This window comes from Sphaerodactylus townsendi, linkage group LG01 (assembly GCF_021028975.2).
Source record: "Sphaerodactylus townsendi isolate TG3544 linkage group LG01, MPM_Stown_v2.3, whole genome shotgun sequence".
Classification (NCBI taxonomy): domain Eukaryota; kingdom Metazoa; phylum Chordata; class Lepidosauria; order Squamata; family Sphaerodactylidae; genus Sphaerodactylus; species Sphaerodactylus townsendi.
The window spans coordinates 195,025,229-195,039,581 of NC_059425.1; the positions used below are offsets into that span (position 1 = coordinate 195,025,229).

At 45.4% G+C, this 14,353-nt stretch overlaps 1 protein-coding gene and 1 long non-coding RNA gene across 2 annotated transcripts in view; both read right to left on the reverse strand.

Annotated features, from left to right (window-relative positions):
- EFHC1 (EF-hand domain containing 1) overlaps positions 1-14,353 on the reverse strand; it is a 59,552-nt gene that overhangs the window by 21,758 nt on the left and 23,441 nt on the right. The window lies entirely within an intron of this gene.
- LOC125436287 lies at positions 9,180-13,182 on the reverse strand. Its single transcript, XR_007245035.1, has 3 exons — positions 13,172-13,182; positions 9,490-10,531; positions 9,180-9,333 (listed from the first exon to the last, which is right to left on the reverse strand). It is a non-coding gene; the product is annotated as an uncharacterized LOC125436287 (long non-coding RNA).

Here is a 14,353-nt window from a genome sequence, read left to right on the forward strand (position 1 = left end):
AGAAGGCTGACTTCGCTGGTCTGCTCCAGTACACGGCAGCTTCATTTTCTGTTGGGGATTTGGGGCAGGTGGGTGAGGGGTGAACTCACAGAAAAGCTCATTTGGAGGTCTATGTCTTTCGGGGCGGGGAGAGTAATTTGGAATTTTGTGGGTGGCACCATTTAGGGAAATAATCTGGAGGAACCGGGTTTGATTCCCCGCTCTGCCGCCTGAGCTGTGGAGGCTTCTCTGGGGAATTCAGATTAGCCTGTACACTCCCACACACGCCAGCTGGGTGACCTGGGGCTAGTCACAGCTTCTCGGAGCTCTCTCAGCCCCACCTACCTCACAGGGGGTTTGTTGTGAGGGGGGAAGGGCAAGGAGATTGTAAGCCCCTTTGAGTCTCCTGCAGGAGAGAAAGGGGGGATATAAATCCAAACTCTTCTCTTCTTCTTTGTCTTTCTCTGTTGGGGGAAGATTTGAGCTCAATAGGAATGGCTGCAGGATGGGATAAACAATTTGGAATGTCTCTTGCACACATGGGTGTGGGTGCCGCCAAATCACAGTTGGCCTGGTGCTCTTGTCGGATTTTCGAGGAAACAGATGTTTCGAGGTGGGTGTGACATTGCCTGCCTCCACCTGGGCTGAGAGAGTTCTGCAAAAACTGTGAGCGGAGGAGTGGGGAATCAAACCCGATTTTCCAGATGAGAGTCGGCCAGTTGCAACGTCTCCATGCCCTTCCTCGCACCTGTGGCTTCACCCCTTCAGGCAGCGATTGGAACGCATGGAAACAATCCAGGTTGCTCTTGCGCCTTTGCACGGAGACGCTTCTCTCTCTTTTTTAAAATTTCCTGCAACCCATGTGTAGCTGCGCAGGCATACAGCAATTAACCCCCCCACAGCCATACACAATACAAGCAGCTGCGATTGTGAAGCTAAGCACATGCAACACAGAGAAGAAAAAGGGACCTCCCTGCAACACCCAGGCAATGATGAATGTGTTGCTGTAATCTGGAATAGTTGCCAGGGAAAAAAACATGCTTGGAGGACTTGGGGACGCTGTTGGGTGCTCAGAGAATCTGCCCCACACTGTGCTGGGTGATTCTACAAAGAATGGCAGGTGGGCAAATTCTCCCTGATAGAGTGGGTGGCGTGGAACCTAAAGCGAATGGCTGGAAGGGAGGGGAAAAAAGTTTCTCGTACCTGTTATGTTAATGCAGGAGCGCCTCCAACCAGAGGTGGGATCCAGCAGGTTCTCACAGGTTCCCGAGAGTAGGTTACTCATTATTTGTGTGTGCCGAGAGGGGGTTACTAATGGGTGATTTTGCCACGTGATTTTTGCCTTAGTGACGCCCCTCCTCTCAGCAGTAGCGCGCAGAACTGGAAGCAGTCTAGCAGGAGGTCGCCCGGCGTATGCGTAAGGTTGGCAGCACTGGCGCCATGCGTGCATCTCGTTTCCCGCCCGATGATCACGGCCATGGCCAGCTGCCAAGGTCCTTGCCACAGCCCTGCTCCAGGAATGCCCTGCCCCTCGGGAATGCTCCGCTGGCCACGCCTGCGCGTTTACCCTGTTGTGCCCCACCCAGCCCCATTGGCGCTACGCCACAGTTTGAATCCCACCACCATGGGAACCTGTTACTAAAATTTTTGGATCCCACCACTGCCTCCAACCCAGGATTGTGCAAAAGGATCACTGGTTTAGTGATTTTCAAAAATCCCGGGTTGAGGGGAATGAAACAGGCCAAACTTGTTTTGGGAACGGGATCTGTGCAAAGCCCCCCGCCCCCCCGGTTATATAAATGGTTTATATAACATTGTCCACCCATTATATTTGGCCTGCGTGGAATCCTTATGCTCACAAAGGTGGAAGCCTTCAGACTAGTTAAGAATAGGCTCTTGGAGCTTGATTTTCATAATCTGACTCGTGCTGCCAAGACAACCTGTTCTCCGACTACATTATTAATCCCAGGCGAGCGTGGAATTATGGCAGCATATCTTCGTCTGCTGATTAATCCCACCCAGAGGAGAGCCTCGGCTACTGCAAGATGTGTAATGTGCTGCCATCCAGCTCATGCTGGAGGGAAGAGATTTCCGTAAGAATATGGGAACGTGCTCTAAAAGAGTTTCTGTTCGTGTGATAGGACTACGGTCGAAACACTTGACCAACTCTTTGTTTCTATGCCCTAAATACAATAAGATACGCATGAAATACATGAATTCCATTTTCTTGCAATGTTCTCAGTGGCATGAGTGTTATAAGAGACCCAATCTCCTGAACAGCTCTGATGTGCTCTTTTGTGAAACTGTGGCAAATTTTATACTGGAAATTAGTAATTTTAACTGTATTTCTTAACCTTGTTTTGTTTTAAAATTTTGTCCTGTTTTATATGCCAATAAAGGCTTGTGTTGTGTCACCTGAGGGTTTTTTTTCTCTGTACCAGGTGCATACTGATAAACTTCCAACATGATCTGAGGTTTAACAGATTTCACATCACATCATACGTTTTGGGATACATTTTTATACTTTGGAATTTTTTTTGTAGTTTTGCCACATTTCTTAATACAACACAAATTTTTGAAATGTTTTCAACCGCAAAGGCTCAAAGGGACAGAAAGAGAATGGAAGTTGGCGCGTGAAATCCAAACCAACGCTCCATCCTCTTTGGGAAGAAAGAAAATAGAAAATCCACAAGTCACTTTCAGTAACAAATAATATATATATCTTTAAAAAATTTAAAAGTCTGAGTGATTTACATTACCCAAGGCACCCCTGGAAACAGCAGCATTCCCTTGTCTTGTGATGACAGGACACTGGAAATTTTAAGTATAGAGGTTTTAAGTATAGAGGCCGCGGTTCTATTGCCCCCCATTGAAACCGGAACTAAGCTGCCTTTTCCATCTTGGTAGGGCCCTGATTCCATCCTGGGCCCTGCCTCTCCTCCCTTCTCCTTTGGCCTTTAGACCGGGCGCCTGTGTGTGTGTTTTTACACAACCTTTGTTGTTTAATTTGTATTTATTGTTTTAATTACTGCTGAATTTTAATGAGTTAGATTTTATGTTATATTGATTTACTGTTCTGGAAACAGTCATGTTGTGAGCCGCCTCGAGCCCTTCGGGGATGAGGCAGCCTATAAATTTAATAAATAATAATAATAATTTTAGTTTTCACTTCCCCTTAATACCAAATCCAAATATGATTGAAATAAACCCTCCTCCATACAAGTCATGGAGCTACAGATGGCAAAAGAAAATGTTTAGTTCCAACCCACTCATTCTTGTAAAACAAACCTGTACATGGACTATACATAGGACCGCCTTCTCCATTGCTTGCAATCCTCCTATAACGGCAGATTTATCAAAAAGTAAAACAAGCCCAGGAATCTGATAGTGTTTTTCTGATCCTTAAGAAGCTATTTGGTCTTGTTTTTTGTGACCACAACCTTACTTGAGTGAACACATCTTTCCAAAGCTGGATCTCCTGGAAAATGTTCAGAACTGGGAGTAAAGAATTCTGGGGGAAATCAGAAAGTTCTGGGAAGTCTGTGAAAGGAAGCTGAAGATGATTTGAGAAATGCAACCACATTTTCATCAGATTTCTTTCATGATTCAACTTAAACTAGTCAGTTCCTCTAGATGCCTTCCAAATTCAGCTCAATGTCAATGCTCCCAATGAAACTGTTTTCCCCTTTAAAATCGGTTTTCGGATCAACAAAGCACGAAGTATAAGCTCAAATCATGACTGACTGAAGTATGGTTGTCTCTTGTGAAGTCACAACAAAGCAGACAGAATCAGCATACTTTATTTAAAATAGTAAAAAAAATTAGTCAAATTAGCTTGATGAAGGGATTAGGGCCCACCACTCTTAACCACTCCACCATACCAACTCTCATACAATCCATAGGGACATATCCATTTGTGCTTCATAAATATCTAGTGTGAAACATCACCTATTTCTTCTTTTTTCCTAGCTTTTCCAGACTAACCAAGTTTAAATCTCTTCTGGCAGCTTAAAATAAAAATTGGCTCTATTACCAAGTTCAATCCAGGAAGTGTTCTTGAAATAATGTAAGGAACATTTAGGGGTAGTTTTGTCTCACCCTAACAGCTTTTAGTGAACGCAGGTCTGGGCTGCCCTTGAACACGAAATACTAAATTAAATGCCCCTTTGTCGTGTCCACAAGCCAAACAGTGTCACCAAAATTCACGAATAAGGAAATGAATCAGGGCAATTATACGTTAAGGGGAATGGGCAGCAGAATCGTGAACAGAACTATTATGGATGGAAGATGTAGGAGGTTAAGCTTTTGAATTAGGACATTTTAGCTTCCTAAAATGAAATTGACGAACATGGCAGACTCCAGAGGGCGGGTCTGCTGCAGCTGTCTTCTGGCAACTTGAAATGCTTATTAAGGCTGCATCCGTGCAAGAGGGCACAGAATCAAGGGGAAATGGTACCCACACAGCCCGGTCCTGCTGTGGAATTTTAAATTCCACAAATATGCCAAACAGTACAATTTCATATGCTAAGTTATAAACGATGCCCTGAAATTTATGTTTAATACGCAAGCAAATATTGCTTACATTTCAATATTCCCTAAAATTTCTTGTTCCCTTTTAACCAAAAAAAAACAAAAACAAAAAACATGGGATTTTTTCCCACTGCCAGGACTTCAAAAGTTCTGCAAATTTTACATCTGTGGGTATAATAAAAGGAAGGCGATACATATAAGAAACATTGCAATAGATTACAATCTTATTCCCTTATAAAAGTCACCTCTCGAGATGTTCTATTATAGTGCCCCTCCAATATCTTTAAGGGTTTTGTAGGTGATAACCAGAACTGAACCTGGTAACTGGTTGATAACCAATGGGTGTGGAACATGTGTTTGGCCTGGCACCCAATAGTAACTAGTCTTTGGCATTCTGTATGACATACATATTCATGAGTAGGGTGGATGGACAACTAGTGAGAGATGGGGGGTTCCACCACATGATGAAATTACTTCCAACACAACCTGGAAGTGCTGGCATCGTGCCAGGGTAACACTTGTAACACTCGCCCAAAAACTCTATGGAGACCCTGGAGCACAGGTGTCAAACTCGTGGCCCTCCAGATGTTATGGACTACAGTTCCCATCATCCCCTGCCAGCATGATGCTGGCAGGGGATGATGGGAATTGTAGTCCATAACATCTGGAGGGCCGCGAGTTTGACACCTATACCCTAGAGTTACAGGACAAACACTAGTGTCATCCCAGTATGATGCTGGAACTTCTATGTCACACCAAAAAGGATATCATTGCATGGAGTGGCGATCACTCCCACCCACCCCCCTCCAGGTTTGACAAGCTGTTTCCAACTGCTGACCAGCTAAACATCAGGCAGTTTACCCTCCATTTGTAGGCACCTGGCAAACCTGTTCATGAGCCATAGAGCACTTTTTCAGATGCATGATGCAACAAAGTGCACTCTGGTTTATGAAAAGCATCTGTCATAACCAATTGGTTAATCTTTGATGATCCTCAAAGCTCTCTGGTAATTTTATTGTGGTTTTTCCGGGCTGTGGAGCTGCGGTCTGGCAGTTTTTGCTTCTACTGTTTCGCCCGCATCTAGGGCTGGCATCTTCGGAGGAATATCACGGTGAGATTGGGCAACAGAGAGAAACACACCTCTTTGTCACGTGCCTCTGAAGATGCCAGCTGGAGCTGCAGGTGAAACGTCAGAAGAAAAACTACCAGACTATGGCTCCACAGCCTGGAAAAACCACAACAGCCATTCTGATAAAATTACGAGAGCGCTTTAAGGCACATCAACATAAGAACATAAGAACAAGCCAGCTGGATCAGACCAGAGTCCATCTAGTCCAGCTCTCTGCTACTCACAGTGGCCCACCAGGTGCCTTTGGGAGCTCACATGCAGGATGTGAACGCAATGGCCTTCTGCGGCTGTTGCTCCCGATCACCTGGTCTGCTAAGGCATTTGCAATCTCAGATCAAAGAGGATCAAGATTGGTAGCCATAAATCGACTTCTCCTCCAGAAATCTGTCCAAGCCCCTTTTAAAGCTATCCAGGTTAGTGGCCATCACCACCTCCTGTGGCAGCATATTCCAAACACCAATCACACGTTGCGTGAAGAAGTGTTTCCTTTTATTAGTCCTAATTCTTCCCCCCAGCATTTTCAATGAATCCCCCTGGTTCATCAAAGATGGAGGAGGAAAAGCTACCAGACTACGGCCACACAGCCCTGAAAACCCACAACACCCAGTTGATTCTGGCTACTAAAGCTTTCGACAATATTTATCAGAACGCTTTCGCACAGCTCCGTAGAGATCTTTCTTTCTTTTCTTTTCTTTTAACGCAGACCACCACCTGCAACCTGAGCAGGTTAACAGGTCAAAATGGTTGGACTCTACCACCTGGCTCAGCATAATTGTCTGACATGGCTATCAGTCATTAAATGAACTGAAGCGGTTTGGGGGTATTTAATGAATCGCCCGCATCGATTTTTAACTACAGACCAGTCCATGAGAATCGCTTGCGTACAGGATCCCATAGGACCGTGGTGGCGAACCTTTGGCACTCCAGATGTTATGGACTACAATTCCCATCAGCCCCTGCCAGCATGGCCAATTGGCAGGGGCTAATGGGAATTGTAGTCCATAACATCTGGAGTGCCAAAGGTTTGCCACCACTGCCATAGGAAGTGCGGTTTCCAGAGATGTGCTGTTCAGAGGACACAGAAAGGAGAGGGCACGGCTCTCAGTGGCCCTTTGCATTATGTCATGTTGCTAAAAATTGCCTTTGGGGTCTGATTTCTTATTGCCCAGATCTCAGCATACCAAAAACTGCAAAAGGAAGCAAGTGTCTAAAACCACCCTCAACTGTACAGAAAAGATCGGGGGTAGGGGGTGGGGACAGGATTTCACACCGGCAACTTTCCTTCAGCCCAAAGGGAAATGAATATTTCATGGGCATTCGCTACCAACAAAGGGACCTTGCTTCCATGGAAACGGAGAGCAGTTTTGCCACTGGGGTTACTATTGGGCTTGTTTATGCTCCAAGCCGATCGTGCGCTCATGCGCCGCCAACAAAAGAATCGCTGCCTATCTCGTTACCCAGCCCCAAAGAAGGTCCTTCTGTTTCTAAAATGTTCATGAACGGTTCTAGTGCTGGATTTCTGGATGCTCACATGCATTACGAGAAAGGGAAATATGGCTCACTTTACGGGGCTGGCTTCCTTTCTTTGGGGTCTGGGGAAAATTCAACTTCTGCAGAACGTCTTCTATGTCATGATATGTCATGATGATCATATCCTCTCCAGTCAGCAATAAAGTGGGGATCTGACAGCTGGAAAACAGCAGTCAGGCTGGCTAAAACCAGATGCAGGTGACCATCACAATGATTGGTGCAACTATGTATATAAGCAACTGCACTCTATCAACAATTTGGTTCCGGCATGGAGCAGCAGTGGCTTAGGAGGTTAAGAGCTTCGTGTATCTAATCTCTTGAGAAACCCGGGTTTTGATTCCCAGCTTCTGTCACTTCGAGCTGTGGAGGCTCATCTGGGAATTCAGATTTAGCCATGTGCACTCCCACACACGCCAGCTGGGTGCGGACCTTTTGGAGCTAGTCACAGCTTCTCGGAGTCTCTCAGCCCACCACCCACCAGGTTCACAGGGTGTTTGTTGTGATTGGGGGGAAGGGCTTAAGGAGAGAAGTTGTCAGCCCCTTTGAGTCTCCTTGCAGGAGAGAAAGGTGGGGTATAAATCCAAACTCTTCTTCTCCTCTCTTCTTCTTCTCTTAAAACTTGGAAAGTGCCTGGCAGAGCACTTTGTTGGACTGTATCAAAACCAGTGGTGGGATCCAAAAATTTTAGTAACAGGTTCCCATGGTGGTGGGATTCAAACCGTGGGCGAAAGCACCAGTAATGGGGCTGGTAGCGGGCATCTCCGGGGCATTGGCTGTGCACTCCGAGGCGGGCAGTGCATTCCTAGGCGCTGGGTTGTAGTTAAGGTCGCCAGCCACTGCTTCGGTCGCTTAAGCGGGGAACGAATGCACGCAGGCTGCGCACGCACCTTGCGCCGCCTTGCGACCTCCTGCTAGATTGCTTCAAGTTCTTAATGCCACGCTACTGCTTGAGAGGAGGGCATAACTTCAAGGCAAAAAATCACGTGGCAAAATCACGCAGTTAGTAACCCTCTGAGCTCGCACAATTAAATAATTAGTAACCTACTCTCGGGAACCTGTGAGAACCTGCTGGATCCCACCTCTGATCAAAACTGTACATATTAACGTGTACATATAGCAACTCTGTGGAAAAAGCCTTCTTTGGAAAGAACCTACTGTGTGGAGTATTGTTTCTTCTTCCTGGAGATGGGAGGCTGCTGTATATGTCAGTTATATACGGGTGAACACTTGTCTACTCTGAGCAGTACCGCTATACGTATGCTGTCATTCTAAAGGTTTTGGTGCTCAGCATAATTGTCCATCCCAACCCTGCCAGGTTTTTAAATGAATCTCTCTGGGACTGCGATGGGGTGAACTGAAGTGGCCAGATCGTCTCCCCCTTTTGCCACTAGCAGGGATGGGCGGGGGGAGGGTTGTAAAACTATTACAGATTTGGGGGTACAAACTGGAGTGGACAGAGACCTCAGCGGGGTACAAGGCCACCCTTCAAAATATCCGTTTTCTCCAGGTGAACTGATCTCAGCACTCTGGGATAAGCTGTAATTTCGGGGGATCTCCAGGGCCCACCTGGAGGCTGGCATCCCTAGGGTGGACATAAATCATTACATTCAGTGTATCTGATCCTCAGCAGCTACAAACGTCCCACAGTTCATCCCACAAGCCCTTGCTCACGAGTAGCCAGAGGGGAAATGCAGTCTGCTCGCTTTTTACGGCACTCTCCTCAAATAACCTTTTTTTAAAAAGAGGTTTTATTCCCCTTGTGTGTTTGACTCAATACTAACGTCCTTCTCTCCTCCCCCCCCCCCCAATGTCCTGGCTGTCAGATGAGATTGTTCACCTGGTAGTGGAGCAGGGAGGAAATATCCTGGACGTTACGAGAACATTCAAGGTCAAGGAGGGACCAGAAAGACGCGCTGTGCCGCTCAGGGAACTGATTCCGACTGGGATACCAGCTGAGCAGCTACGCAGAAATGGGACGAACAAATAAATAAAGCCACTTGAAATCAGTGTCTCTTGGAAACGTAAGGCACTACTTTTATGGAGGAACAAACAGCAATTTATGAATCTTTTCAACGCAGGAAGAACCAGTAAAAAAACAAGAAAATCTGGATGGTGCAGCAGACTTCGATGCTCTATGGCCATGGATACTTGTTGGCATTTATTTTCTCAGGAGGTCACCATGAGTGTAGAGCATAGGTGTCAAACTCGCGGCCCTCCAGATGTTATGGACTACAGTTCCCATCATCCCCTGCCAGCATCATGCTGGCAGGGGATGATGGGAACTGTAGTCCATAACATCTGGAGGGCCGCGAGTTTGACACCTGTGGTGTCGAGCGTCCCTGCAAGAGCAGCCCTGATCCACAAGCCCAACCCCTGGGCTTCCTTCCCGCCCTCTGGATACCCTCCCTCTTCCACCTTTGGTACTGAAACTTACTCATTCTGTCCGTTTTTCCGTGTCCAAATACTTCCAAGGTGAAACAAACTCTGCACCTTACCCAAAACATCGTTTAAAAAAATGGAGCACACAAACACAAAACGGAAGGTACGACCCAGAGAAAAACTTCCTCCCGGCCTGTTTCAAGAAGTGGAATAGGCCCACGGGATGCCTAGATGTCATGTGCTGACTTTGACTAGAATCAAGAAAGATCCCTGCACAAGAGGGGAAATAGTATTCAAACCTACCCGCTCCGCATTTCTTGCTGAACGGAAACACTGTGATGGCACACACTCACCCTCAGAAGAACAGTAGGAACAAGGACTTAATCCAGGGGTGTCCAACTCCGGCACCCCAGATGTTCTTGGACTTCGATTTCCATCAGTCCCTGCTAGCATGGCCAATTGGCAGGGACTGATGGAAATCGTAGTCCGTGAACATCTGGGGCGCCAGAGTTGGACACCTCTAGATTAATCAGTCCTAAAGAGATTACTAGGACCAAGTGTTCTATAAGCACCATCCGCATGACTACTGACATGTGAAACATTTGCTCGTGAAATACAGAAACAGCCACTTTTGCCACGGGAACTGGTTTCCCTAGCCTGGAGGTCAGTTGTAATCCCAGATCTCCAGACCCCACCTGGAAGTTGGCGACCCTCCATTCAGCTCCCGTGGATTACTATAGCTGAATTCGGTAATCATACAAAGAAGGCAATAATAGGCAGCTAAAATTAAACTGATCAAATCAGGTCTCCTCCTCGTTCCATGAATCTTGTCCCTCGCGGGTGTGGTAGACGTGGGTACAAATTGAGCATCTTCAGACTAGAGGTTGTAGTCACAAAACCAAATGCTTTCTCATACCCGGCCCTCCCCATCCCTGCTCTTAGATAAGTAGAGTATCAGGGAGAAAGGCTGGCTAGAACACCTTTCTCAGTAGTCTGAAGAGGTCCAACCTCGACACAGATTTACCACCTTGGTGAGAACTTGGTCTTTTCGTGATTCGATGGTACTTCCCTTCCTTCCAGTTCAGGTGATTCCTCGGTTGTCTTCTTTTCTTCCACCTGAGATCCACCAAACCAACTAGAAAACTCTGCTCCAAACAGGATCTTCAAGCGAGATGTCTTAAATGCCCTTTGCCCAGCAACGGGCAAACACGTTAGTAAAAATAAAATACAATAAAAAAACATTTGGGACCTAAGGCAGCTTTGAAGTAGCTCCAGGCTGCTAGAATTCCTTGGTTACAATTTGCCAAAGCAAACCACATTGTTAAATATATTTATATTACAGAATTTAGACAAAGTTGATGTTGCCTGTTTGCTTTAAGCAGACTTGGGCCTGTTATTCACTGGTGGTCTGCCCCACAGGGAGGGTATGTTTCCTTCGGGGCAGAGTTTTGATTGCAGACATCGCCAGATGTATCAATGCACGGCAGATCCCCTTTCAAAGTTTGCAGTTCTTGGCGCAGCCGGCAAAACATCGACGCTTTCCCTGATCTCTCTCAGGGTCTCCTCCGGCTTCTGTTCGGTCTTCCTCCTTCGCCCAATTCCTTTGCAGGCATTTCGGGGGGGGGGGGGTTGAAAAATTAACAATAAAACAATTAAAAAATTATAGAGCTGTGGAAGAAAATGGTTTTTTAAAAAATTAACAATAAAACAATTAAAAAATTATAGAGCTGTGGAAGAAAATGTTTTTTTTAAAAAAAATTAACAATAAAAGAATTTTAAAAATTAAAGAGCTTTGGAAGATAATTGTTTTTTTTAAATTAACAATAAAAGAATTTTAAAAATTAAAGAGCTTTGGAAGAAGATGGGTTTTTTTTAAAAAAAATTAACAATAAAAGAATTTTAAAAATTAAAGAGCTTTGGAAGAAAATGGGTTTTTTTTAAAAAAATTAACGATAAAAGAATTTTAAAAATTAAAGAGCTTTGGAAGAAAATGGTTTTTTTTTAAAAAATTAACAATAAAAGAATTTTTAAAATTAAAGGGTTTTGGAAGAAAATCGTTTTTTTAAAAAAAATTAACAATAAAAGTATTTTAAAAATTAAAGGGTTTTTGGAAGAAAATGGTTTTTTTAAAAAAATTAACAATAAAAGTATTTTAAAATTAAAGAGCTTTTGAAGAAAATGGTTTTTTAAAAGCACCAATTAACAATACAAAAGCAATTTTTTTTAAAATTAAAGGGTTTCCGGATGAAGAAAATGGTTTCTTTTAAAAAAATTAACAATGCGCAGTATTTTTTTAAAATTGTAAAGAGCTTTGGAAGAAAATGCGTTTCTTTTAAAAAAATTAACAATAAAAGACATTTTAAAATTAAAGTGCCTTTTGGAAGAAAATCGGGTTTTTTTTAAAAAAATTAACAAGAATAAAGAAATTTTTTAAATTAAAGGGTTTTGGAAGAAAAGCGGCAATCTGGGGAACACCTGACCCCACGTGGGCAGGCAAAATGACGGTACACCTGCTGCAGATAGTGGGGTTGTTTCCCTTCGCCCAGTGGTGTGAACGAGAAAATGCAAGGAGAGACTCCACTGGGCGACACCATTCGCGAAGCAAAGGAGCCGCCAGGCACGTATACGTGTTCCATGGCATATCGGCCCCACCGTAATACGCACCTCGAATTTTCTTCCTTTCTGAGTCAATTCCAGCTTTATTCTGCGCGGCTGCAGACATGCGAAAGTAACAGCACTGCATGCCACTAGGCGAAGGGCCGTGCGCGATGAAGGAGCCATTACTGAGGGATGACAGAAGGGGATCTGTGACGTTTCTGGAGGAAAACATCGCGGCCTGCTTTTGTAATCCAAGAAGGCGTATTCTTTGCTTGTGAGAGCGTGGCAGACCGGCCTGGTAGGAAGATGTGGAAAATCTGGTGAGCGTGGCCGACAATATCGCAGGAACCCGGGAAGTACTTTTCAGGAACCGGGCAAGAGAAGAAATAAGCACTGATGAGGAAGAAGAGTATCTGGAATGTGTGTGGTAATTCAGGTCACGCTGCCTCTCCTCGCTACAGCCTTCGAGGGTGGCTTGATAAATCACGCTGGGCAAGCGCCATCGGGCTTATTATGTCCAAGATAAACGAATCCACCAGCCCGCTGGGATCACCTGACACACTTTTCTCATGATGGGGTAAAGGTCGCCGCGTAAGCGGGTAATTTCTGCCAGAAGCGTGAGCAGCAACCAGTGTAGTGACAGCGCTTTAGCCGCGCCGAGAACGCTGCAGCGCCGGAGGAAGAAGAGCCAGAACTTGTCGACCAGGCCTGGCCCATCAAGCGCCTGTAGTAGAAAATGGGCCAGGCTGCTTCCCATATTGATATATGCTGACCCCCCGACGTGAAGTCTATATGAAGCGCAGAAAGTGTAGTGCGACATCTCCGAATTGGACCGCAAGAGGTGAGCCAAGAGGCTGCAGTCGGGCCAGATACTATCACTGAGGAGAGAACAAAGATGAGGGAGAGGCAAGATGGTGCCGCACCTCCACGTGACAGCTTTTTCCGGCTTCGGGCGGCTGCGTTGAACCTCCAGCAGCACGGCCAAAGCCGGCCGTAGCAAGTGGGAATCCCCAGACGCTTGACCACCTCAAGCATGCGTTTCTGAAAGAGACTGGCGAGGAAATAAGTACGCCATTCCTGACCCATGGGCGGTGCCCGGTCTGGATGGTAATGCGCCTCCCCGAAGAGAGCCAGGGCACATCCCGATTCCTTCGACCGTACCGCCGGCATTTTGGGAAGCCTTCCTCCAGGAGCCGGAGACGGGCGTGAATTGCTGCCCGCTGACGGACAGGGTGCTGCATTTGCGCTCCAAGCATGGCCGCCATTGAGCTACGCAGGTACAGTATTTAAGTCACGCGAATCCCTGAAGCAAAACAAAAGAACAAAACACTGTTAGCCACGACATACTTCCGCTATGCGCGGTAAAAGCGCGTGACAAGTTGAAGCTGACCTTCTGGCAAATCCCAGGCCTCGGGCGATGGCACCCAGCCTTTCCTGGAATCACACAGTCATCAAAGAAAGGCCGTAGCGTGATGCATGGTTTCACGCCAGCGTGCAGGAGTACCGGTTCCGCTTGTATAGGGGATTGATCATATAGCTTCATACACTGTAACCAGCTCTCTGACATGTTAATGGATCTACCCTCTGTTTGATCGATTTCTACATGCTTGCAGATGTAGCTAACTAGGCTGTGGAGGCCCTACAAATGTTCACCGCTCCGGAGATTTACCATCGCTTAAAGACTAGATTATTTGATCAAGAATATCAATTTCTCCTGAGAGCAAAAGCGCCAAAGCTCTTTGCTCTCCAAAATTATCTCTTTGGGATTATCCCTCCGAAATCCAGCCCTGCTATATACCTCACAACAAAATAACCCTATAATTACAATGCGAGATGGGTCATGACTAGGAGCCAGGTGTAACTCTTTTCCACAAGTACATCTTCAATATGTCGCTTCTTCTAGTATCCTAATAAAATGAGCGTTAAGCGATCGCCCATTTTGTCCTTGATTACAACTTGATACACTTTCTCTCATATTCTTGCTTCATTGTTCAAAATACAACAACATCTGGTAGAAACTGACTTTGGAGGAACCCTGGCTTGACCAACAGGATTTATGCTAATTTCTGATAAAATAAAAATGGCTAAGCTTCTAAATAACTCTAATGTTGAAATCTCCTGAAGCTTTTGCTATATTTTTTTTACCTCTGTGTACTACTGCAGCATTTAGCTAATAATGATCTTCTTATTATTGTATTTGGAATAAAT